This window comes from Rattus norvegicus, chromosome 17, assembly GCF_036323735.1.
Source record: "Rattus norvegicus strain BN/NHsdMcwi chromosome 17, GRCr8, whole genome shotgun sequence".
NCBI lineage: Eukaryota > Metazoa > Chordata > Mammalia > Rodentia > Muridae > Rattus > Rattus norvegicus.
This window is the reverse complement of record NC_086035.1, coordinates 60,764,002-60,788,416: the sequence shown is the minus strand read 5'-3', so window position 1 is coordinate 60,788,416 and position 24,415 is coordinate 60,764,002. Positions and strand designations below refer to the sequence as shown.

Sequence of the window (24,415 nt, the reverse complement as noted above, 5' to 3'; positions counted from 1 at the left end):
AGTGTTCTATAACATAAATAAAAGGCAAGAACCAACCAGCTCAAAAAGATATTGCAACAGAAACAGAATGGTCATCACAGCAGTGACTGTATTAGTTAATTAATTTTGAAAATAAATACCCAGAAAAAAATTCTGGTCATTATAGTTACTATTAGAAATCTATTCCCAGATGGGAAATTCTGAGAGAATGGTCCTGACCAAGGTTCATCTCTTCATCAGTATTTAATATTTAATAAATGCTCTCTTTAAATTTGCCCCCCACAAGAATATTACTTTTAGAGAATGTAGTTGAAAAATTTGGTGAGTTAACTTAGAAAAAGTATGTAATAGTATACTTTCTAAGATTGATTTTAAATATTAGCCTCTTACAGTTATGTATTATTACATATTGCTGAAATCTGAAACTATTACAAGTTGTTGGGTGCACCTAATGGTAACATTGTTCCAGTTCCCCATCAGGATACTAAGTGACTCTTTCCCTCTTCCTATTACTCCCATTCTACTGCAAGTACATCCACTTCCATCCCACCTTCCCTGCATTGGACACCATTATTTCTTACAGAGCAATGCATCAGCTTTCTACATGGGTCTCCAAGCTTTGCCAGTCTGCCATCCATTCCCTAAGCTATAGCTGACTCTTTTTAAAGGTAGACTCTAAGACCTGCATACCTGTTCAAAGCTTTCAGAAGTCAGGATATCCCACAAGCAGGTCTTCCTTGAGGCCTGAAAGCATCTCAGAGTAGTTCTTTCTTGTGAACCTCTCTATTTTCAGCATCTACTAAATACATGTCTTCTTTTCAATGTTACTTTTAATTTTCACATACTGTGTCCCCTCTTATGATCTGGCATGTTTTTATCTACTCCTGACTTGTCTTGGATAACTCTGTTCAATTTAAAGACCAAATTCATGATAACCTCTTTGCTCAAAAGAAAAAGTCAGGATTTATTGACCCTTCTGCATGCTGCCTACAACTCCACAGTCCTTGTCATTTGTTCAATGGCACGTTCTCCTACTATCCCCATTCTCTCTACTGCCATAATTATTCATCACTGTACCTCATAATTATAAGAGGAATCTCAAGAAATGTGTATTTCATAAATACCTAAATAAACAAATAGTAAGAAGTAAGCTACAGCAAGATGCCTATGAAGATACCTATATTGTGGCCTAATTTACATTTTAAAATTGCAAACTGAACACATACACACAGAGACACACAGACACACACATGAAAGTCATAGGAAGATGACATAGCACATTCTCTACCACAATTATAGTAAAAGCATAGCACTTGCCCATTCAATGAAATGAGCTCATCAGCTGGATTGAAATTGCTGCTCCTCTTTGTCACACCTGCGCAGAACTGCAGAGCATCTGGAGGTCACTTCCTGGAAGGGTAGTGTGAGGCTCGGAGTAAACTTGTTAGATTTCATAAGTGACATTTCATTTCACCCTGTGTCTTAGTCTGCACAAACATCATGACCAAGAAGCAAGTTGAGGAGGAAAGAGTTTATTCAGCTTACACTTCCACTTTGCTGTTCATCACCAAAGGAAGTCAGGACTGGAACTCAAGCAGGTCAGGAAGCAGGAGCTGATGCAGAGGCCATGGAGGGATGTTACTTACTGGCGTGCTTCCCCTGGCTTGCTCATCTTGCTTTCTTATAGAACCCAAGACTACCAGCCCAGGACTGGTACCACTCACAGTGCCCCCCCTCCCCTTCATCATTAATTGAGAAAATGCCTTACAGCTGGATCTAATGGAGGGATTTTCTCAAGGGAGCCTCCTTTCTCTTTGATAACTCCAGCTTGTGTCAAGTTGATACACAAAACCAGCCAGCACACCTTGCTCTTAGCATGTGGTGAAATGCAGCGCTAGAAAGAGAAACTTCTACAGCTATGTTATAATCGACTGCAAACTTTTAGAGACATAAATGGTAACACATAGATAATTGTTGCTGTAAAATTATAAAAAGGTTGTCCTTTTCTCCACCCCCCCCCACCATCCCTGCACTAGATCCAGATATCTTCATATCAGTCAGCAAAGCCTCACCCACTTTGCTCCATCCCATATCACACTGCTGATGGCTTCTCTCTGAGCCTGGCAACAATATTTCTACCCATCTAGTTCCCAAGGCAGGTTGCCACCATGCCAGAAACACACATCCCAATTCTGTGGTGGCCTAGTGTCTCCAGTCACCACACACTCTCTTGAACTTAAATCGACACATGAAAGAACACACAACACAATAACCTCTGATCCAATCGATAAGATACAATTGCCCACCTAAACATACAGAGCCCTGTACACACCCATTTTTTAAGAATATTCATAACAACCTGTAAAGGTGCAGAGAGGAATCTTAACATCTGTCTCCATGTTCTCTCAGCTTCCTCTCTCCTTGTTCTTTCATTCCAGTTTCCTCCTCCCTCTAAAATTTTCTCCCGCCCATCCTGCCTTCTCGTCCAATGACAGGCCTTGTTCTATCTTGTACCTCCCTTCACCTGTGTGATGACCTCATCCTACAGATAATATTTAAGATTTTCCCACCAAATAATTAAGAGCTACATAAAATATTCAGAAGTTAGACTTATGTATATTTTAATTCCACTTTCCTGTCTTTCTGTCTGTCTGTCTGCCTGCCTGCCTCTCTGTTTGCCTACATGCTATTTATCTATCTCAGTATCTACTATCCTTCTACCTGTTTGTCTCTTTGTTTGTCATTCTGCTTATGTATTGCTTTTGTTCTGGGGACCAGGTCTTAACTATGCTGTTCTTGAACTTGCAATCCTCCTGCCACAGGATGGTCAATATGGGGTTTTATGGCTGAAAGAATGCCAAGAATACTTGTGTACTTTGTGAAAACATGTCTTTCAACATCATTGCCAGATGGTCCGATTTTCCCAACATGACACCTTCAGTCATCACACCTCAGAATTTCTTCTAGTTTCCACCACAGAATTGACAGCAATTCTAAGCCTTCTCCCTAAAAGTTAATGAATGCTAGAAAATAAGTAATTTTGTTACCTCAAAATCTTCTTCCCTTTGCTACTATTTAAAAATCCTGAATCTAGATAAGTTTAGACAAAAAGAGAGCTTGTTTGTTTTTAGAACCATACATAAATGTACTCATTTTCACAATACAGCTTTTCTTCAAAAACTTTTATCTGTTCTCTCTAATCAAAATCAGTCAACTGGGTTCCTGTTAAATGATACAACAATAATATAAAATAAGACATTGCAAAAGTCTTATTTTCTTCCTATATCAGTTTGCTGACAAGATAAGGACTGACACTTCTGTTAGTATGCTAGTGTTTGTTTATTTTGCTTTGTCCTATTTGTTCTAAGTCTGAAAAGAAATGAGAAGCACAATGTTGTCTGACAGGAAATCATGTTTGTTTAATCAAGTTAATTCTTTGACACGTTTCCACCCTACATATGGTACATTCTGATTACCCTCTTTCTCGTCCTTTTTTTTTTCTTACTTACTCTCATCAACCTCTACCTTCTCAATGCCCCTTCCCCTAATTCCTGGCTTTCATTTCTGTTTTGTGACCTATTTAGTTTAGCCAAGGCCATTTGTGTAAGCACTGGGTTGGGATTCTCCATTGTAGCCTGGTGGGGTCACCAGAGGGTACACAACCCAAGGCAAGGAGAATTCCCTCTTTGTGATTCAAGATAAATCTTCTTCCTGGACAGAAAGCAATTATAAAACTAAGCTGTGGGTGATGATTGTGCCCTTGGCAGAGACAGAGTGACACCATGTGGAATTAAAGAGAATAGACTCACTACCCAAACAGCCTAAAGCTGGAAGCAAGTGGCTTTAGGAATTCAACACTGAAGATAGAAGTTAAGAGCAGGTAGGGAGAGCTGGGAAAGCCACCACGGCACTTGAGGGTGTACTGTACAATGGGTGTGATGCCCCTTTGCAAAACAAAGAACAAGGCTCCCGGTCACAAAGGCACTTTGAACTTGCAATTCAAAGGTGCTTAAGAAATGTCTGTAATGTCTTGATCTTCATTTGTTTATTCATTATATTTAATCTTTGGAAAAGAAGAGACTTCAGTATGCCCTTTTCTATTTTTCCTTTCCCGTCTTTCCCTCCCATAGTCTTCCTCCTTCCCTTTTCTCTTCCTTCCCTTTTCCTTTCTTGCTTGCCTTTCTTCCTTTATTTTCTACCCTTCTTTTTTCCCCCTTCTGTTGACCCACCCCCCTCCCTGTTCTTTCCTCCTTGTTTCCTATTTTTCTCTTGCTCCTTCCTTCCCCTCTCTCTCCTTTCCTCAAATACAAGAATGTTCATGCTGTGCTCTGAAAAATTACAAGCAAATAGCAATTCAAATCTGTTTTAACTCGGTTATAAAAACCCTGCTTGAAAATCATATTTCTTAAAAATATTTGTAAAACTCTATTTAGTGAGCCAAAGAGATGCTTCAGTGGGTAAAATTACTTGCCACCAAGCCTGATAACCTGAGTTAATCCCAGTACCCAGAACCAGTTGTCCTCTAACCTCCACACATGCACTATGGCATTCTCTCTCTCTCTCTCTCTCTCTCTCTCTCTCTCTCTCTCTCCCCCAACCTCTCTCTCCCTCTCTCTCTCTAAAATAAATATTTTTAAAATTAAGAATCTGTTGAAGAAAGAGCATACTGCCACACTGGAATATGTTTTCTCTCAGATTGTGCAGCACATTTTGGGGAGGTGAGCTCCAGAGACCCACTTTGAGGCCTTATCTACTCTCACTCAGCATGAAGTATGATGACCAAGGAATCAGAGATACTGAGGACAAATTAAGAGTGAGTACCACACAGGCAGGGAGTGGGTAGAAGCTAGTTGTAGACACATGGGCAGCACTGGGAAGAAGAAAGAAGGGTGTCCTTGACACACGACTTTCTGTGACTCTTTTCTTTCCATTTCTATTTTCATAGATGTAAAGACTTCTTGTTTTAGCACAGTAGGCAGAAATGGAGAATATCTTTAAGGACAACAGTAAGGTGAGGCACACACTTTTAAATCCATGAGACTTACTTACGTTTTGTAAGAAAAGTTAAGAATCACCTGATTGGCAGAGAGCCCTTGGGCAGCACCCCGCGAGCAAACTTGAGCCTCGGGACCACAGGTAAGACCAACTTGTCTGCTGCAAGAGAGCTGCCCGGTGAGATCGGGACACACAGAGGCAGAGTTCATCTAGGACCGGGCAAGTCCTGTGTTTGCCAGAGGTCCCACGCCCGCGGATCCCGGCCCGCAGCAGCTCTCTGCTCCCAGACCCTGTGGGAAAGAGACCGCACCGCCTGATCAGGTGGGCACTCCTGAGGCTGCAGAGCGGAAGAGACCACTAACACTGCCCACCCCTGCCCACATCCCTGGCCCAAGAGGAAACTGTATAAGGCCTCTGGGCTCCCGTGGGGGAGGGCCCAGGAGCGGCAGGACCCCTGCTTGAGACACCGCCGGAACCTGAGGGAAACAGACCGGATAAACAGTTCTCTGCACGCAAATCCCGTGGGAGGGAGAGCTGAACCTTCAGAGAGGCAGACAAGCCTGGGAAACTAGAAGAGACTGCTCTCTGTACATACATCTCGGATGCCAGAGGAAAACACCAAAGGCCATCTGGAACCCTGGTGCACTGAAGCTCCCAGAAGGGGCAGCACAGGTCTTCTTGGTTGCTGCCACCGCAGAGAGCCCTTGGGCAGCACCCCGCGAGCAAACCTGAGCCTCGGGACCACAGGTAAGACCAACTTTTCTGCTGCAAGAAAGCTGCCTGGTGAACTCAAGACACAGGCCCACAGGAACAGCTGAAGACCTGTAGAGAGGAAAAACTACACGCTCGAAAGCAGAACACTCTGTCCCCATAACTGACTGAAAGAGACGAAAATAGGTCTACAGCACTCCTGACACACAGGCTTATAGGACAGTCTAGCCACTGTCAGAAATAGCAGAACAAAGTAACACTAGAGATAATCTGATGGCGAGAGGCAAGCGCAGGAACCCAAGCAACAGAAACCAAGACTACATGCCATCATAGGAGCCCAATTCTCCCACCAAAACAAACATGGAATATCCAAACACACCAGAAAAGCAAGATCTAGTTTCAAAATCATATTTGATCATGATGCTGGAGGACTTCAAGAAAGACATGAACTCACTTAGGGAAACACAGGAAAACATTAATAAACAAGTAGAAGCCTACAGAGAGGAATCGCAAAAATCCCTGAAACAATTCCAGGAAAACACAATCAAACAGTTGAAGGAATTAAAAATGGAAATAGAAGCAATCAAGAAAGAACACATGGAAACAACCCTGGATATAGAAAAACAAAAGAAGAGACAAGCAGCTGTAGATACAAGCCTCACCAACAGAATTCGAGAGATGGAAGAGAGAATCTCAGGAGCAGAAGATTCCATAGAAATCATTGACTCAACTGTCAAAGATAATGTAAAGCGGAAAAAGCTACTGGTCCAAAACATACAGGAAATCCAGGACTCAATGAGAAGATCAAACCTAAGGATAATAGGTATAGAAGAGAGTGAAGACTCCCAGCTCAAAGGACCAGTAAATATCTTCAACAAAATCATAGAAGAAAACTTCCCTAACCTAAAAAAAGAGATACCCATAGGCATACAAGATGCCTACAGAACTCCAAATAGATTGGACCAGAAAAGAAACACCTCCCGTCACATAATAGTCAAAACACCAAATGCACAAAATAAAGAAAGAATATTAAAAGCAGTAAGGGAAAAAGGTCAAGTAACATATAAAGGCAGACCTATCAGAATCACACCAGACTTCTCGCCAGAGAGTATGAAAGCCAGAAGATCCTGGACTGATGTCATACAGACCCTAAGAGAACACAAATGCCAGCAAGGTTACTGTATCCTGCAAAACTCTCAATTAACAAAGATGGAGAAACCAAGATATTCCATGACAAAACCAAATTTACACAATATCTTTCTACAAATCCAGCACTACAAAGGATAATAAATGGTAAAGCCCAACACAAGGAGGCAAGCTATACCGTAGAAGAAGCAAGAAACTAATCGTCTTGGCAACAAAACAAAGAGAATGAAAGCACACAAACATAACCTCACATCCAAATATGAATATAACGGGAAGCAATAATCACTATTCCTTAATATCTCTCAACATCAATGGCCTCAACTCCCCAATAAAAAGAAATAGATTAACAAACTGGATACACAACGAGGACCCTGCATTCTGCTGCCTACAGGAAACACACCTCAGAGACAAAGACAGACACTACCTCAGAGTGAAAGGCTGGAAAACAACTTTCCAAGCAAATGGTCAGAAGAAGCAAGCTGGAGTAGCCATTCTAATATCAAATAAAATCAATTTTCAAGTAAAATTCATCAAAAAAGATAAGGAAGGACACTTCATATTCATCAAAGGAAAAATCCACCAAGATGAACTCTCAATCCTAAATATCTATGCCCCAAATACAAGGGCACCTACATACGTAAAAGAAACCTTACTAAAGCTCAAAACACACATTGCACCTCACACAATAATAGTGGTAGATTTCAACACCCCACTCTCATCAATGGACAGATCATGGAAACAGAAATTAAACAGACATGTAGACAGACTAAGAAAAGTCATGAGCCAAATGGACCTAATGGATATTTATAGAACATTCTATCCTAAAGCAAAAGGATATACCTTCTTCTCAGCTCCTCATGGTACTTTCTCCAAAATTGACCGTATAATTGGTCAAAAAACGGGCCTCAACAGGTACAGAAAGATAGAAATAATCCCATGCGGGCTATCGGACCACCACAGCCTAAAACTGGTCTTCAATAACAATAAGGGAAGAATGCCCACATATACGTGGAAATTGAACAATGCTCTACTCAATGATAACCTGGTCAAAGAAGAAATAAAGAAAGAAATTAAAAACTTTTTAGAATTTAATGAAAATGAAGATACAACATACCCAAACTTATGGGACACAATGAAAGCTGTGCTAAGAGGAAAACTCATAGCGCTGAGTGCCTGCAGAAAGAAACAGGAAAGAGCATATGTCAGCAGCTTGACAGCACACCTAAAAGCTCTAGAACAAAAAGAAGCAAATACACCCAGGAGGAGTAGAAGGCAGGAAATAATCAAACTCAGAGCTGAAATCAACCAAGTAGAAACAAAAAGGACCATAGAAAGAATCAACAGAACCAAAAGTTGGTTCTTTGAGAAAATCAACAAGATAGATAAACCCTTAGCCAGACTAACGAGAGGACACAGAGAGTGCGTCCAAATTAACAAAATCAGAAATGAAAAGGGAGACATAACTACAGATTCAGAGGAAATTCAAAAAATCATCAGATCTTACTATAAAAACCTATATTCAACAAAATTTGAAAATCTTCAGGAAATGGACAATTTCCTAGACAGATACCAGGTATCGAAGTTAAATCAGGAACAGATAAACCAGTTAAACAACCCCATAACTCCTAAGGAAATAGAAGCAGTCATTAAAGGTCTCCCAAAAAAAAAGAGCCCAGGTCCAGACGGGTTTAGTGCAGAATTCTATCAAACCTTCATAGAAGACCTCATACCAATATTATCCAAACTATTCCACAAAATTGAAACAGATGGAGCCCTACCGAATTCCTTCTTCGAAGCCACAATTACTCTTATACCTAAACCACACAAAGACACAACAAAGAAAGAGAACTTCACACCAATTTCCCTTATGAATATCAACGCAAAAATACTCAATAAAATTCTGGCAAACCGAATTCAAGAGCACATCAAAACAATCATCCACCATGATCAAGTAGGCTTCATCCCAGGCATGCAGGGATGGTTTCATATACGGAAAACCATCAACGTGATCCATTATATAAACAAACTGAAAGAACAGAACCACATGATCATTTCATTAGACGCTGAGAAAGCATTTGACAAAATTCAACACCCCTTCATGATAAAAGTCCTGGAAAGAATAGGAATTCAAGGCCCATACCTAAACATAGTAAAAGCCATATACAGCAAACCAGTTGCTAACATTAAACTAAATGGAGAGAAACTTGAAGCAATCCCACTAAAATCAGGAACTAGACAAGGCTGCCCACTCTCTCCCTACTTATTCAATATAGTTCTTGAAGTTCTAGCCAGAGCAATCAGACAACAAAAGGAGATCAAAGGGATACAGATCGGAAAAGAAGAGGTCAAAATATCACTATTTGCAGATGACATGATAGTATATTTAAGTGATCCCAAAAGTTCCACCAGAGAACTACTAAAGCTGATAAACAACTTCAGCAAAGTGGCTGGGTATAAAATTAACTCAAATAAATCAGTTGCCTTCCTCTATACAAAAGAGAAACAAGCCGAGAAAGAAATTAGGGAAACGACACCCTTCATAATAGACCCAAATGATATAAAGTACCTCGGTGTGACTTTAACCAAGCAAGTAAAAGATCTGTACAATAAGAACTTCAAGACACTGAGGAAAGAAATTGAAGAAGACCTCAGAAGATGGAAAGATCTCCCATGCTCATGGATTGGCAGGATTAATATAGTAAAAATGGCCATTTTACCAAAAGCAATCTACAGATTCAATGCAATCCCCATCAAAATACCAATCCAATTCTTCAAAGAGTTAGACAGAACAATTTGCAAATTCATCTGGAATAACAAAAAACCCAGGATAGCTAAAGCTATCTTCAACAATAAAAGGACTTCAGGGGGAATCACTATCCCTGAACTCAAGCAGTATTACAGAGCAATAGTGATAAAAACTGCATGGTATTGGTACAGGGACAGACAGATAGACCAATGGAATAGAATTGAAGACCCAGAAATGAACCCACACACCTATGGTCACTTGATATTTGACAAAGGAGCCAAAACCATCCAATGGAAAAAAGATAGCATTTTCAGCAAATGGTGCTGGTTCAACTGGAGGGCAACATGTAGAAGAATGCAGATCGATCCATGCTTATCACCCTGTACAAAGCTTAAGTCCAAGTGGATCAAGGACCTCCACATCAAAGCAGACACACTCAAACTAATAGAAGAAAAACTAGGGAAGCATCTGGAACACATGGGCACTGGAAAAAATTTCCTGAACAAAACACCAATGGCTTACGCTCTAAGATCAAGAATTGACAAATGGGATCTCATAAAACTGCAAAGCTTCTGTAAGGCAAAGGACACTGTGGTTAGGACAAAACGGCAACCAACAGATTGTGAAAAGATCTTTACCAATCCTACAACAGATAGAGGCCTTATATCCAAAATATACAAAGAACTCAAGAAGTTAGACCGCAGGGAAACAAATAAACCTATTAAAAAATGGGGTTCAGAGCTAAACAAAGAATTCACAGCTGAGGAATGCCGAATGGCTGAGAAACACCTAAAGAAATGTTCAACATCTTTAGTCATAAGGGAAATGCAAATCAAAACAACCCTGAGATTTCACCTCACACCAGTGAGAATGGCTAAGATCAAAAACTCAGGGGACAACAGATGCTGGCGAGGATGTGGAGAAAGAGGAACACTCCTCCATTGTTGGTGGGATTGCAAACTGGTACAACCATTCTGGAAATCAGTCTGGAGGATCCTCAGAAAATTGGACATTGAACTGCCTGAGGATCCAGCTATACCTCTCTTGGGCATATACCCAAAAGATGCCCCAACATATAAAAAAGACACGTGCTCCACTATATTCATAGCAGCCTTATTTATAATAGCCAGAAGCTGGAAAGAACCCAGATGCCCTTCAACAGAGGAATGGATACAGAAAATGTGGTACATGTACACAATGGAATATTACTCAGCTATCAAAAACAACGACTTTATGAAATTCGTAGGCAAATGGCTGGAACTGGAAAATATCATCCTGAGTGAGCTAACCCAAACACAGAAAGACATACATGGTATGCACTCACTGATAAGTGGCTATTAGCCCAAATGCTTGAATTACCCTAGATGCCTAGAACAAATGAAACTCAAGACAGATGATCAAAATGTGAATGGTTCACTCCTTCTTTAAAAGGGGAACAAGAATACCCTTGGCAGGGAAGAGAGAGGCAAAGATTAAAACAGAGACTGAAGGAACACCCATTCAGAGCCTGCCCCACATGTGGCCCATACATGTACAGCCACCCAATTAGACAAGATTGATGAAGCAAAGAAGTGCAGACCGACAGGAGCCGGATGTAGATCGCTCCTGAGAGACACAGCCAGAATACAGCAAATACAGAGGCGAATACCAGCAGCAAACCACTGAACTGAGAACAGGACCCCCGTTGAAGGAATCAGAGAAAGAACTGGAAGAGCTTGAAGGGGCTCGAGACCCCATATGTACAACAATGCCAAGCAACCAGAGCTTCCAGGGACTAAGCCACTACCTAAAGACTATACATGGACTGACCCTGGACTCCGACCTCATAGGTAGCAGTGAATATTCTAGTAAGAGCACCAGTGGAAGGGGAAGCCCTGGGTCCTGCTAAGACTGAACCCCCAGTGAACTAGACTGTTGGGGGGAGGGCGACAATGGGGGGAGGGTGGGGAGGGGAACACTGATAAGAAAGGGGAGGGGGGAGGGGGATGTTTGCCCGGAAACTGGGAAAGGGAATAACACTCGAAATGTATATAAGAAATACTCAAGTTAATAATAAAAAAAAAAAAGAATCACCTGATTGTTGGTCCGTTCATTTTGAAGAGTAAGAGACATTCATATAAAACAAGAAAAAAAAAACCTACCATCAAAAATAATTTTGAAGAGTAAGAGACATTCATATAAAACAAGAAAAAAAACCTACCATCAAAAATTTTAGCATCACTGAAGTGATGGTATTTTTGCTACAAAGTATTATCAACAATTACTGAACTTACTAAGTGCCATTCCTTAGAGTCATACACAGACTGTATTCACAGATCTGTGCATTTGGCATTTGCCAAGTCATTGTGGGACAGATGACAAACAAAGACAGTGACTCTCAGTGGGGCAGATTAGTTGATCATTAAGTGGCAGCCTTGGAATCTATTTGGCTGGAAAACAAAAGTGGCCAGTGTTGCATGCTGTGCACAGGGCATGTTGTTCATTAGCAGAGTTCAGTATGAAGTAAGACCTTGTCTAACCTTTACATTAAATCTTAGATGGCGGGACTTGCATCATGTCTGACTCCTTCCTTGTAGCTACCTGCTTGAATTCCTAAGATCTTCTTCTGGAAGATTACATGAACTAAGAGAAAAAGTAATTAACATGCAGTCAATATGAACATTTAAGGCAATGACCCTTGATTAAGTAAAATTTCCCTACATGCTTTCTCAGTTGAAAGGACAAACACATTTTCTACTTACCTCTGTGCTTTCAGAAGTAGAGATGCCTTGCAGGGCAAAAATGGGATCTACAGCCATAAGTGTGCATTCTCATCAGGATACCATGAAAAAAAATGAGTCCCCAGACATAATTCTGGACACCACTCATTGCAGGGAGGGAATATAGGTATTTATTGCTGACAGTTACTGTCATTTCTCTCTGCTTCAGATTTTGGAAACATCTTTTTTTCTTTCTATTTTTAGCTTAGTTTAGTTGTTGTTAAGACAAGGTCTTGGGCTGGAGAGATGGCTCAGCCGTTAAAGGCTAGGCTCACAACCAAATATATAAGACAAGGTCTCACTGTACCCTGACAAGCCTCAAACTTACTATATAGCTAAGAATGACTTTGAACTGGTGATGTTTCCTCCTCCACCTCCAAAGTACTGAGATAACAAGTGTAAACCACCACACTTAGCTTCTAGAAACACTGTCTCATTCTGTAGTCCAGCTTTGTCCCCACTGCACAATCCTTATAGCCTTTCTCCTCTGTACCGCACTCCACAACACACTGCTGGTCACGTGAGCAGTAGGCTCAACTCCTGTTCCTCCCTGCCTGGATCCTTCTAGCTCTCACCTCTGGATTGCTGCACAGCTGAGTAGGTGGCTTCCCAATCCTCTAACAAGAAGGTTAAGCAGCTCCCTGAGTCACATTATCTCAGATAAGTAGTTAGGGTGCTCTCCATTCTCTTTCACGGGTCTTGAAGTTCTTTCTCAGATCTTCTGTTCAGGGTAATGATAAAATAGTCATGAAAGGGGTATAAAGGTGCATTCTTGAGACAGCCAGTGGAATTTCTACAAAGTTGTGCATTTTTCTGCTTTGAATAGTATTAGGTCTACAGAGTACATTTAGGTGCAGAAAGTAGATATATTTGTCCAAATTCTGAGTTGCTTTGAAAAGAGAATCTGTTATTCCAGCCTTACTCTGGGATGTGGGAAAACAAAGCATTGCTTTCAATATTCTCTTTATCCTCTATTCCTATATCCTATATTTCTACATTCACTGCTTCTTTGATGAGATATTTACTCGATTAGTATATCACTTGAGCCTAACTCTAATTTCTATCTTCATATTTGATAGAGATATTTGTTGAAAAAATTAATAGCTATGTATGTGGATAAGGTACACAGAAATACTTTGCCTCACAGCCACGGTAAGATTACACTATATGGACAAAAGTTCCATGAATTCTAAACTAATTAAGTACACTCTATTTTTAAATCATTTTAAACCAACTTCTGTTACCTTTTACCCTGGATGGTATAAGGGTCATGTGAACAGGTAGATGGTATCTACCCTCAGATCTGCATTGAGATTTATATTTAGAAGTGTAATATTAAAGTAGTTTAAATTATCATGGTAGTGGGCAGAACAAGCAGAGGTGAGCTGCATGCTGTCACCCGAAGCTTCAATGTCTCCTCTCCTGAGAAGACCCTGTGAACTCACATACATTTTAATGCTTACTGATATCTGATGATTACCTAACACTGCAATTCATTTCTAACAGTGTTCTTCCATTCTTTCCCCCCTCTAACTTGTCGGATATGTTGAAGGGAATATGGCAAAGCCAGCCAAGCAAAAGGTGAAGAGGAAGTTTAGCAAATTTCATAGAGAACCTAATGTGTCAGGCTTTTAATATTTGTTATCACAAATGAATTCTCTAAAGGGCATGAGAGGTGGGTATTAATAAAGTTTAGTTTCAGCATCCATGGGGCTCTTCACCAGTGACTACAATGACTTAAAGACACAGCGATAGCTTGAAATGTGATATTAGATAATCCTGGACTTAAGCTCAGCCCAGCGAGACTCTAAACTCTACAGAACACATTGCCAAAGCCTCACAAACCAGCACTTCCTCACAAAAGTGCCGTTGAATTACATTGGTATCATAATTATTCTAAATTAAATTGATATATTTTGAATTTAAGAAAATAACTGAATTAATCATGTAATGGTTCGTGAAGAAAGTCTGAGCTGAAGACTTTTTCTTTCCAAAGAGGAATTTGCTTTCTTTTATTCCAGCCCGTCTTGGATTGCCAGGTAAAATAATACCAGATTTATGTGGTTTTCCGTGAATGGCCTCCCTAAGAAATTCCAGGGAGTGATTTATATTTTTAAAAACCGAGGTCAAGGAAAACTGAACACTAATTAATAGCTCTTGGTTTAACATCCAGTATAACTGCAAAAGCAGAAATTTAACAGCTCTGGTAAAATGATGCATTAATGTGTATAGAAGACATGTTAAAAGTTTTTGTCTATTAATATAGAGGTTAATTTTTTTTATTCTTCAAGACATTAGCCATAGGAAGAGAAAGACTCTGAAAAGATCTAAATGACAAATGTCTTTGTTTAAGAGCAAGTTTTCCATTGCCTTCCTTAACTCATATATTTCAGAAAACTAGAGTTTACCGCAAATGGCTAAAAATCCCCAAGACTGAGGACATCAATGTTGATTACTACTAATTTTAGTAGTAATCTTATAAAAAAGAGGCCCATACACTATCAAGCTACTTTATTTTCTGATAAGTATAAACCTTAAACTATAGTGAAAGTGGCTGTTGTTTTCTTCAATTATATTGATTGCTAGAACTAAACCTAAAATTCTCTGACCAAAACCTGTGTGTGAATCGTGCATCTTACTTACTGTAGTGAATTTTAAAGCTCCAGCTAGCTGGATACTCTTCAGATATTATACACAGAATTTCCAAGCAGTCAAGAAAGAATGATTTCAGCTTTGAACTAAAAAATAAAGGCCAATGTAATATAATTTTCCATGATTAGATACTATTTTTGTTTTATTTTATTTCATGCAATACATCTGACCCCAGTCTCCCTTTTGTCCACTTCTCCCAGATGCGTCTGACCTTCCCTCTCCCCCAGATTTACTCTTGCTCTGTTTATCTTTAAAAAAGAGCAGGCTGCCCAAGAATATCAACTGAACACACTTTACAGGTTAGAATAAGAGAGGTCACAAACCCTGAGTCAGAGAAACCTCTACTCCCACTGTTAAGACTCTCACAAAAACACCAAGCTAACAATTATAACATATTTGCTGAGGGCATACCACAGAGCAAGCTCTGTAATTGCTGCTTCAGAATCCATGAGCATCTATGAGCCTTGTGTCGCTGACTCTGTGGGCCATGTTCTCCTGGAGTCCTCAAACCCACTGACTCCTATAATTCTTTCTATCTCTCTTCCACAAGTTTTCTGGAGCTCTAAGAGGATCCAATTTTGACTTACTCTCCAATGTGGCTGTGGGTCTTTTCATCTACTTTTATTATCTGCTTTGGAAGCCTTTCTGCTAACGATTGGGCTAGGCAATAATCTATGAGTACAGAAGAATATCGTTAGGACTAATCTTATTGATTTCCTTTCTATCCTAGTTCTCTGAGCAAGTCACCCAGGCAGTGTCAGGCATAGGCTTCCTTTGGTGACAAGGGTCTCAAATTAGACAGGTCATTGGTTGGCCAGTCTCACAAGTTCTGCCCTTATATGGCTCTCAGATATCTTGTAGGCAAGCTAGATTGTAGGTAAAAGAGTTTTGTGTCTGGGTTCTACTACTAGAAGTTGCCTAGTTATAGAAGATAGCAGGTTCGGGCTCTGTATCCTCTGTTACTAGGAGTACTTACTAGGGTCACCCTCACAAAATCATGGGAGCTTCTGCTGACCTGTTTTCACGTTGTCCCCAAATGCCTTCCAATTTTTTTTCACCTATCGTATTACATTTATTAGAAAAACCCATGAGCTCTATTTAGAAACATACTCCGGACTACCTACTTGTCTACAACTTGATGTCGTTTCACCATACACTCAAAATTATCAACCCATTGTTCTTTTTTTTCCCAATTTTTTTTGTTTTATTAACTTGACTATTTCTTTTTTTTTAACTTGAGTATTTCCTAATTACATTTCGAGTGTTATTCCCTTTCCCGGTTTCCGGGCCAACCTCCCCCTAATCCCTCCCCTCTCCTTCTTTATGGGTGTTCCCATCCCCATCCTCCCCCCATTGCCGCCCTCCCCCAAACAATCATGTTCACTGGGGGTTCAGTCTTAGCAGGACCAAGGGCTTCCCCTTCCACTGGTTATCTTACTAGAATATTCATTGCTACCTATGAGGTCAGAGTCCAGGGTCAGTCCATGTATAGTCTTTAGGTAGTGGCTTAGTCCCTGGAAGCTCTGGTTGCTTGGCATTGTTGTTCATAAGGGGTCTCAAGCTCCTTCAAGCTCTTCCAGTTCTTTCTCTGATTCCTTCAACGGGGGTCCCTTTCTCAGTTCAGTGGTTTGTTGCTGTCATTCGCCTCTGTATTTGCTGTATTCTGGCTGTGTCTCTCAGGAGCGATCTACATCCGGCTCCTGTCGGTCTGCACTTCTTTGCTTCATCCAACTTGTCTAATTGGATGGCTGTATTTGTATGGGCCACATGTGGGGCAGGCTCTGAATGGGAGTTCCTTCTGTGTCTGTTTTAATCTTTGCCTCTCTATTCCCTGCCAAGGGTATTCTTGTTCCCCTTTTGAAGAAGGAGTGAAGCATTCACATTTTGATCATCCGTCTTGAGTTCCATTTGTTCTAGGCATCTAGGGTAATTCAAGCATTTGGGCTAATAGCCACTTATCAATGAGTGCATACCATGTGTGTTTTTCTGTGATTGAGTTACCTCACTCAGGATGATATTTTCCAGTTTCTTCCATTTGCCTATGCATTTCATAAAGTCGTTGTTTTTGATAGCTGAGTAATATTCCATTGTGTAGATGTACCACATTTTCTGTATCCATTCCTCTGTTGAAGGGCATCTGGGTTCCTTCCAGCTTCTGGCTATTATAAATAAGGCTGCGATGAACATAGTGGAGCACATGTCTTTTTTATATGTTGGGGCATCTTTTGGGTATATGCCCAAGAGAGGTATAGATGGATCCTCAGGCAGTTCAATGTCAAATTTTCTGAGGAACCTCCAGACTGATCTCCAGAATGGTTGTACCAGTCTGCAATCCCAACAACAATGGAGAACTGTTCCTCTTTCTCCTCGCCAGCATCTGCTGTCACCTGAGTTTTTGATCTTAGCCATTCTCACTGGTGTGAGGTGAAATCTCAGGGTTGTTTTGATTTGCATTTCCCTTATGACTAAAGATGTTGAACATTTCTTTAGGTGTTTCTCAGCCATTCGGCATTCCTCAGCTGTGAATTCTTTGTTTAGCTCTGAACCCCATTTTTAATAGGGTTATTTGTCTCCCTGCGGCCTAACTTCTTGAATTCTTTGTATATTTTGGATATAAGCCCTCTCTCTGTTGTAGTATTGGTCAAGATCTTTTCCCAATCTGTTGGTTGCCGTTTTGTCCTAACCACAGTGTCCTTTGCCTTACAGAGGCTTTGCAGTTTTATGAGATCCCATTTGTCGATTCTTGATCTTAGAGCTTAAGCCATTGGTGTTTTGTTCAGGAAATTTTTTCCAGTGCCCATGTGTTCGAGATGCTGCCCTAGTTTTTCTTCTATTAGTTTGAGTGTATCTGGTTTGATGTGGAGGTCCGTGATCCGCTTGGACTTAAGCTTTGTACAGGGTGATAAGCATGGATCGATCTGCATTCTTCTACATGTTGACCTCCAGTTGAACCAGCACCATTTGCTGAAATTGCTCTTTTTTCCACTTGATGGTTTTGGCTCCTTTGTCAAAAATCAAGTGCCCATAGGTGTGTGGGTTCATTTCTGGGTCTTCAATTCTGTTCCATTGGTCTATCTGTCTATCTCTGTACCAATACCATGCAGTTTTTATCACTATTGCTCTGTAATACTGCTTGAGTTCAGGGATAGTGATTCCCTCTGAAGTCCTTTTATTATTGAGGATAGTTTTAGCTATCCTGGGTTTTTTGTTATTCCAGATGAATTTGCAAATTGTTCTGTCTAACTCTTTGAAGAATTGGATTGGTATTTTGATGGGGATTGCATTGAATCTGTAGATCGCTTTTGTTAAAATGGCCATTTTTACTATATTAATCCTGCCAATCCATGAGCATGGGAGATCTTTCCATCTTCTGAGGTCTTCTTCAATTTCTTTCTTCAGGCCTTGAAGTTCTTATTTTACAGATCTTTTACTTGCTTGGTTAAAGTCACACCGAGGTACTTTATATTATTTGGGTCTATTATGAAGGGTGTCGTTTCTCTAATTTCTTTCTCGGCTTGTTTCTCTTTTGTGTAGAGGAAGGCTACTGATTTATTTGAGTTAATTTTATACCCAGCCACTTTGCTGAAGTTGTTTATCAGCTTTAGTAGTTCTCTGGTGGAACTTATAGGATCACTTAAATATACTATCATATCATCTGCAAATAGTGATATTTTGACTTCTTCTTTTCCGATCTGTATCCCCTTGACCTCCATTTGTTGTCTGATTGCTCTGGCTAGAACTTCAAGAGCTATATTGAATAAGTAGGGAGAGAGTGGGCAGCCTTGTCTATTCCCTGTTTTTAGTGGGATTGCTTCAAGTTTCTCTCCATTTAGTTTAATGTTAGCAACTGGTTTGCTGTATATGGCTTTTACTATGTTTAGGTATGGGCCTTGAATTCCTATTCTTTCCAGGACTTTTATCATGAAGGGGTGTTGAATTTTGTCAAATACTTTCTCAGCATCTAATGAAATGATCATGTGGCTTTGTTCTTTCAGTTTGTTTATATAATAGATCACGTTGATGGTTTTCCTTATATTAAACCATCCCTGCATGCCTGGGATGAAGCCTACTTGATCATGTTGGATGATTGTTTTGATGTGCTCTTGGATTCGATTTGCCAGAATTTTATTGAGTATCTTTGCGTCGATAACATAAGGGAAATTGGTCTGAAGTCCTCTTTCTTTGTTGGGTCTTTGTGTGGTTTAGGTATAAGAGTAATTGTGGCTTCATAGAAGGAATTTGGTAGTGCTCCATCTGTTTCAACTTTGTGGAATAGTTTGGATAATATTGGTATGAGGTCTTCTATGAAGGTCTGATAGAATTCTGCACTAAACCCGTCTGGACCTGGGCTCTTTTTGGTTGGGAGACCTTTAATGACTGCTTCTATTTCCTTAGGAGTTATGGGGTTGTTTCACTGGTTTATCTGTTCCTGATTTAACTTCGGAACCTGGTATCTGTCTAGGAAATTGTCCATTTCCTGCAGATTTTCAAGTTTTGTTGAATATAGGCTTTTATAGTAAGATCTGATGATTTTTTGAATTTCCTCTGAATCTGTAGATATGTCTCCCTGTTCATTTCTGATTTTGTTAATTTGGACATACTCTCTCGGTCCTCTCGTTAGTCTGGCTAAGGGTTTATCTATCTTGTTGATTTTCTCAAAGAACCAACTTTTGGTTCTGTTGATTCTTTCTATGGTCCTTTTTGTTTCTACTTGGTTGATTTCAGCTCTGAGTTTGATTATTTCCTGCTTCTACTCCTCCTGGGTGGATTTGCTTCTTTTTGTTCTAGAGCTTTTAGGTGACATATGCTCTTTCCTGTTTCTTTCTGCAGGCACTCAGAGCTATGAGTTTTCCTCTTAGCACAGCTTTCATTGTGTCCCATAAGTTTGGGTATGTTGTACCTTCATTTTCATTAAATTCTAAAAAGTCTTTAATTTCTTTCTTTATTTCTTCCTTGACCAGGTTATCATTGAGTAGAGCATTGTTCAATTTCCATGTATATGTGGGCATTCTTCCCTTATTGTTATTGAAGACCAGTTTTAGGCCGTGGTGGTCCGATAGCACGCATAGGATTATTTCTATCTTTCTGTACCTGTTGAGGCCCGATTTTTGACCAATTATATGGTCAATTTTGGAGAAAGTACCATGAGGAGCTGAGAAGAAGGTATATCCTTTTGTTTTAGGATAGAATGTTCCTTAAATATCTGTTAAGTCCATTTGGCTCATGACTTCTCTTAGTCTGTCTACGTCTCTGTTCAATTTCTGTTTCCATGATCTGTCCATTGATGAGAGTGGGGTGTTGAAATCTCCCACTATTATTCTGTGAGGTGCAATGTGTGTTTTGAGCTTTAGTAAAGTTTCTTTTACGTATGTAGGTGCCCTTGTATTTGGGGCATAGATATTTAGGATTGAGAGTTCATCTTGGTGGATTTTTCCTTTGATGAATATGAAGTGTCCTTCATTATCTTTTTTGATGACATTTAGTTGAAAATTGATTTTATTTGATATTAGAATGGCTACTCCAGCTTGCTTCTTCCGACCATTTGCTTGGAAAGTTGTTTTCCAGCCTTTCACTCTGAGGTAGTGTCTGTCTTTGTCTCTGAGGTGTGTTTCCTGTAGGCAGCAGAATGCAGGGTCCTTGTTGCGTCTCCAGTTTGTTAATCTATGTCTTTTTATTGGGGAGTTGAGTCCATTGATGTTGAGAGATTTTAAGGAATAGTGATTATTATTTCCTGTTATATTCATATTTGGATATGAAGTTATGTTTGTGTGCTTTTCTTCTCTTTGTTTTGTTGCCAAGACGATTAGTTTCTTGCTTCTTCTAGGGTATAGCTTGCCTCCTTATGTTGGGCTTTACCATTTATTATCCTTTGAAGTGCTGGATTTGTAGAAAGATATTGTGTAAATTTGGTTTTGTCATGGAATATCTTGGTTTCTCCATCTATGTTAATTGAGAGTTTTGCAGGATACAGTAACCTGGGCTGGCATTTGTGTTCTCTTAGGGTCTGTATGACATCTGTCCAGGATCTTCTGGCTTTCATAGTTTCTGGCAAAAAGTCTGGTGTGATTCTGATAGGTCTGCTTTTATATGTTACTTGACCTTTTTCCCTTACTGCTTTTAATATTCTCTCTTTATTTTGTGCGTTTGGTATTTTGACTATTATGTGACGGGAGGTGTTTCTTTTCTGGTCCAATCTATTTGGAGTTCTGTAGGCTTCTTTTATGCCTATGGGTATCTCTTTTTTTAGGTTAGGGAAGTTTTCTTCTGTGATTTTGTTGAAGGTATTTACTCTACCTTTGAGCTGGGAGTCTTCACTCTCTTCTATACCTATTATCCTTAGGTTTGATCTTCTCATTGAGTCCTGGATTTCCTGTATGTTTTGGACCAGTAGCTTTTTCCGCTTTACATTATCTTTGACAGTTGTGTCAATGATTTCTATGGAATCTTCTGCTCCTGAGATTCTCTCTTCCATCTCTTGTATTCTGTTGGTGAAGCTCGTATCTACAGCTCCTTGTCTCTTGGTTTTCTATATCCAGGGTTGTTTCCATGTGTTCTTTCTTGATTGCTTCTATTTCCATTTTCAACTGTTTGATTGTGTTTTCCTCGAATTCTTTCAGGAATTTTTGTGCCTCCTCTCTATGGGCTTCTACTTGTTTATTTATGTTTTCCTGGAATTTTTTCAGGGATTTTTGCGATTCCTCTCTGTAGGCCTCTACTTGTTTATTAATGTTTTCCTGTGTTTCTCTAAGGGAGTCCTTCACATCTTTCTTGAAGTCCTCCAGCATCATGATCAAATATGATTTTAAATCTAGGTCTTGTTTTTCTGTTGTGTTTGGATATTCAGTGTTTGGTTTGGTGGGAGAATTGGGCTCCGATGATGCCATGTAGTCTTGGTTTCTGTTGCTTGGGTTCCTGCACTTGCCTCTCGCCATCAGATTATCTCTAGTGTTACTTTATTCTTCTATTTCTGACAGTGGCTAGACTGTCCTATAAGCCTGTGTGTCAGGAGTGCTGTAGACCTGTTTTCCTGTTTTCTTTCAGCCAGTTATGGGGACAGAGTGTTCTGCTTTCGGGCGTGTAGTTTTTCCTATCTACAGGTCTTCAGCTGTTCCTGTGGGCCTGTGTCTGGAGTTCACCAGGCAGGTCACTTGCAGCAGAAAAATTGTTCTTACCTGTGGTCCCGAGGCTCAAGTTTGCTCATGGGGTGTTGCTTACGAGCTCTCCGCGGTGGCAGCAACCAGGAAGATATGTGCCGCCCTTTCCGGGAGCTTCCGTGCACCAGGGTTCCAGATGGCATTTGGTGTTTTCCTCTGGTGTCAGAGATGTGTGCAGAGTGTAGTCTCTTCTGGTTTACCAGGCGTGTCTGCCTCTCTGAAGGTTTAGCTCTCCCTCCCACGGGATTTGGGTGCAGAGAACTGTTTATCCGGTAGATCCCTTCAGGTTCTGACAGTGTCTCAGATGCAGCGGTCCTGCTGCTCTTGCGCCCTCCTCTACGGGAACCCAGAGGTCTTATACAGTTTCCTCTTGGGCCAGGGATGTGGGCAGGGGTGGGCAGTGTTGGTGGTCTCTTCCGCTCTGCAGCCTCATGAGTGCCCACCTGACCAGGTGGTGAGGGCTCTCTCCCACGGGGTTTGGGAGCAGAGAGCTGCTGGGGGCCGGGATTCGCGGGTTTGGGACTCCCCAAGATTCCACTTCTTTTTCACTTGTTTCTCCCCAGGATTTCCACAGTGGGGTCCTGTTCCACTCCCTCCAAATTGAGGTGCACCAAACCCTCGATCCCAGCCACAGTTTCAGTCACTAGAATAACTAGGCATGGCATCAATGGTTGCTGTGTGCAGGAAGAACCCAGTGAAAGAGAATCCAGTTGCAATGAGTTGCTGAGAGGAGTTGATGGCGAAGCCTTTGGGGTGGCAGTGATGAGGGCTGGAGCTGTAAACCCAAGGACTTATTTGGTAAGGCGCACAGCACAAGAGGTAGATACATACAAAAGCAGAAACAAAATTACAGTTAGAGGGCATAACTGTCCAAAACCTGTTCTGAATTTTTATGAAGCAAACTTTTCTGCAAATGTCATAGATGTGATTGCAAGACAGAACTTCACTGAATTCACTGCTATTCCAGCTCAGGGCTGGCCAGTTGCTCTCAATGGATTGGATATGGTTGTAGTAGCTCCAACTGGATCTGGGAAAACATTATCTTATTTGCTGCCTATCATTGTACACAAGAACCACCAGCCATTCCTAGAGAGAGGTGATGGGCACATTTGCTTTGTGCTTCCACCGACTAAAGAACTGGCATAGCAGGTGCACCAAGTCACTGCTGAATGTTGTAGAGCTTTTGCTGAAGTCTACGTGCATCTCTGGTGTGGCTCCCAAAGGACCACAGGTTCATGATTTGGAAAGAGGTGTGGAAATCTGTATTGCAACACTGGGAAGACTGATTGACTTTTTAGAGTGTGGAAAAATGAATCTGAGAACAACAACTGACCTTGTCCTTGATGAAGCTGATAGGATGCCCAATATGGGTTTTGAACCCTAAATAAGGAAAATGGTGGATCCAATAAAACCTGATAGGCAAACACTAATGTGGAAGGCAACTTGGCCAAAAGAAGACAGCTCGCTAAAGATTTCCTGAAAGTCTACATTCATATCAATACTGATACACTGGAACTGAGTGCAAACCATAACATTCTTCAGATTGTCGATGTGTATCACGATGTCAAAAAGAATGGAAAAAACTTATTCATCTGATGGAAAAGAGCATGAATTACAAGGAGAATAAAAACATCATTTTTGTTAAAATCAAAAGAAGATGTGATGAACTTACCAGAAAACTGGGGAGAGATGGGTGGGCTGCCATGGGCATCCATGGTGACAAGAGTCAGCAGGAATGTGACTGGCTTCTAAATAAATTCAAACATGGAAAAGTTCCTATTCTAATTGCTACTGATGTGACCTCCTGAGGGCTAGATGTGGAAAATGTAAAATTTGTCATCAATTATGACCACTCTAACTCCTCAGAGGATTATGTTCATCGAATTGGAAGAACTGCTCACAGTACCAAAACAGACACTGCATACATTTTCTTTATACCCAATAACATAAAGCAGGTAAACAACCTCATCTCTGTGCTTCAGGAAGCTAATCCAGCAATTAATCCCAAGTTGCTATAGTTATTCGAAGACAGAGATTCGGGTCATTCCAGGGGTAGAGGAGGCATGAAGGATGATCATCACAACAGATACTCTGCAGGCAAAGGGGGTGGATTTAATACCTTTAGAGACAGAGAAAACTGTAACAGAGCCTACCCTAGTCAGCTTAAAAGAGATTTGAGGGCTAAGACTCAGAATGGTGTTCACAGTGCTCCAAATTACACCAATGGAAGCTTTGGAAGAAATTTTGTATCACCTGGTATACAGACCAGTTGT

General features: G+C 40.6%; 1 pseudogene; it reads left to right on the top strand.

Moving 5' to 3' along the window:
* The first annotated feature begins 22,904 nt into the window (after nt 1–22,904).
* Ddx5-ps3 (DEAD-box helicase 5, pseudogene 3) lies at nt 22,905–24,160 on the top strand (annotated as a pseudogene).
* Nucleotides 24,161–24,415: the final 255 nt, after the last annotated feature.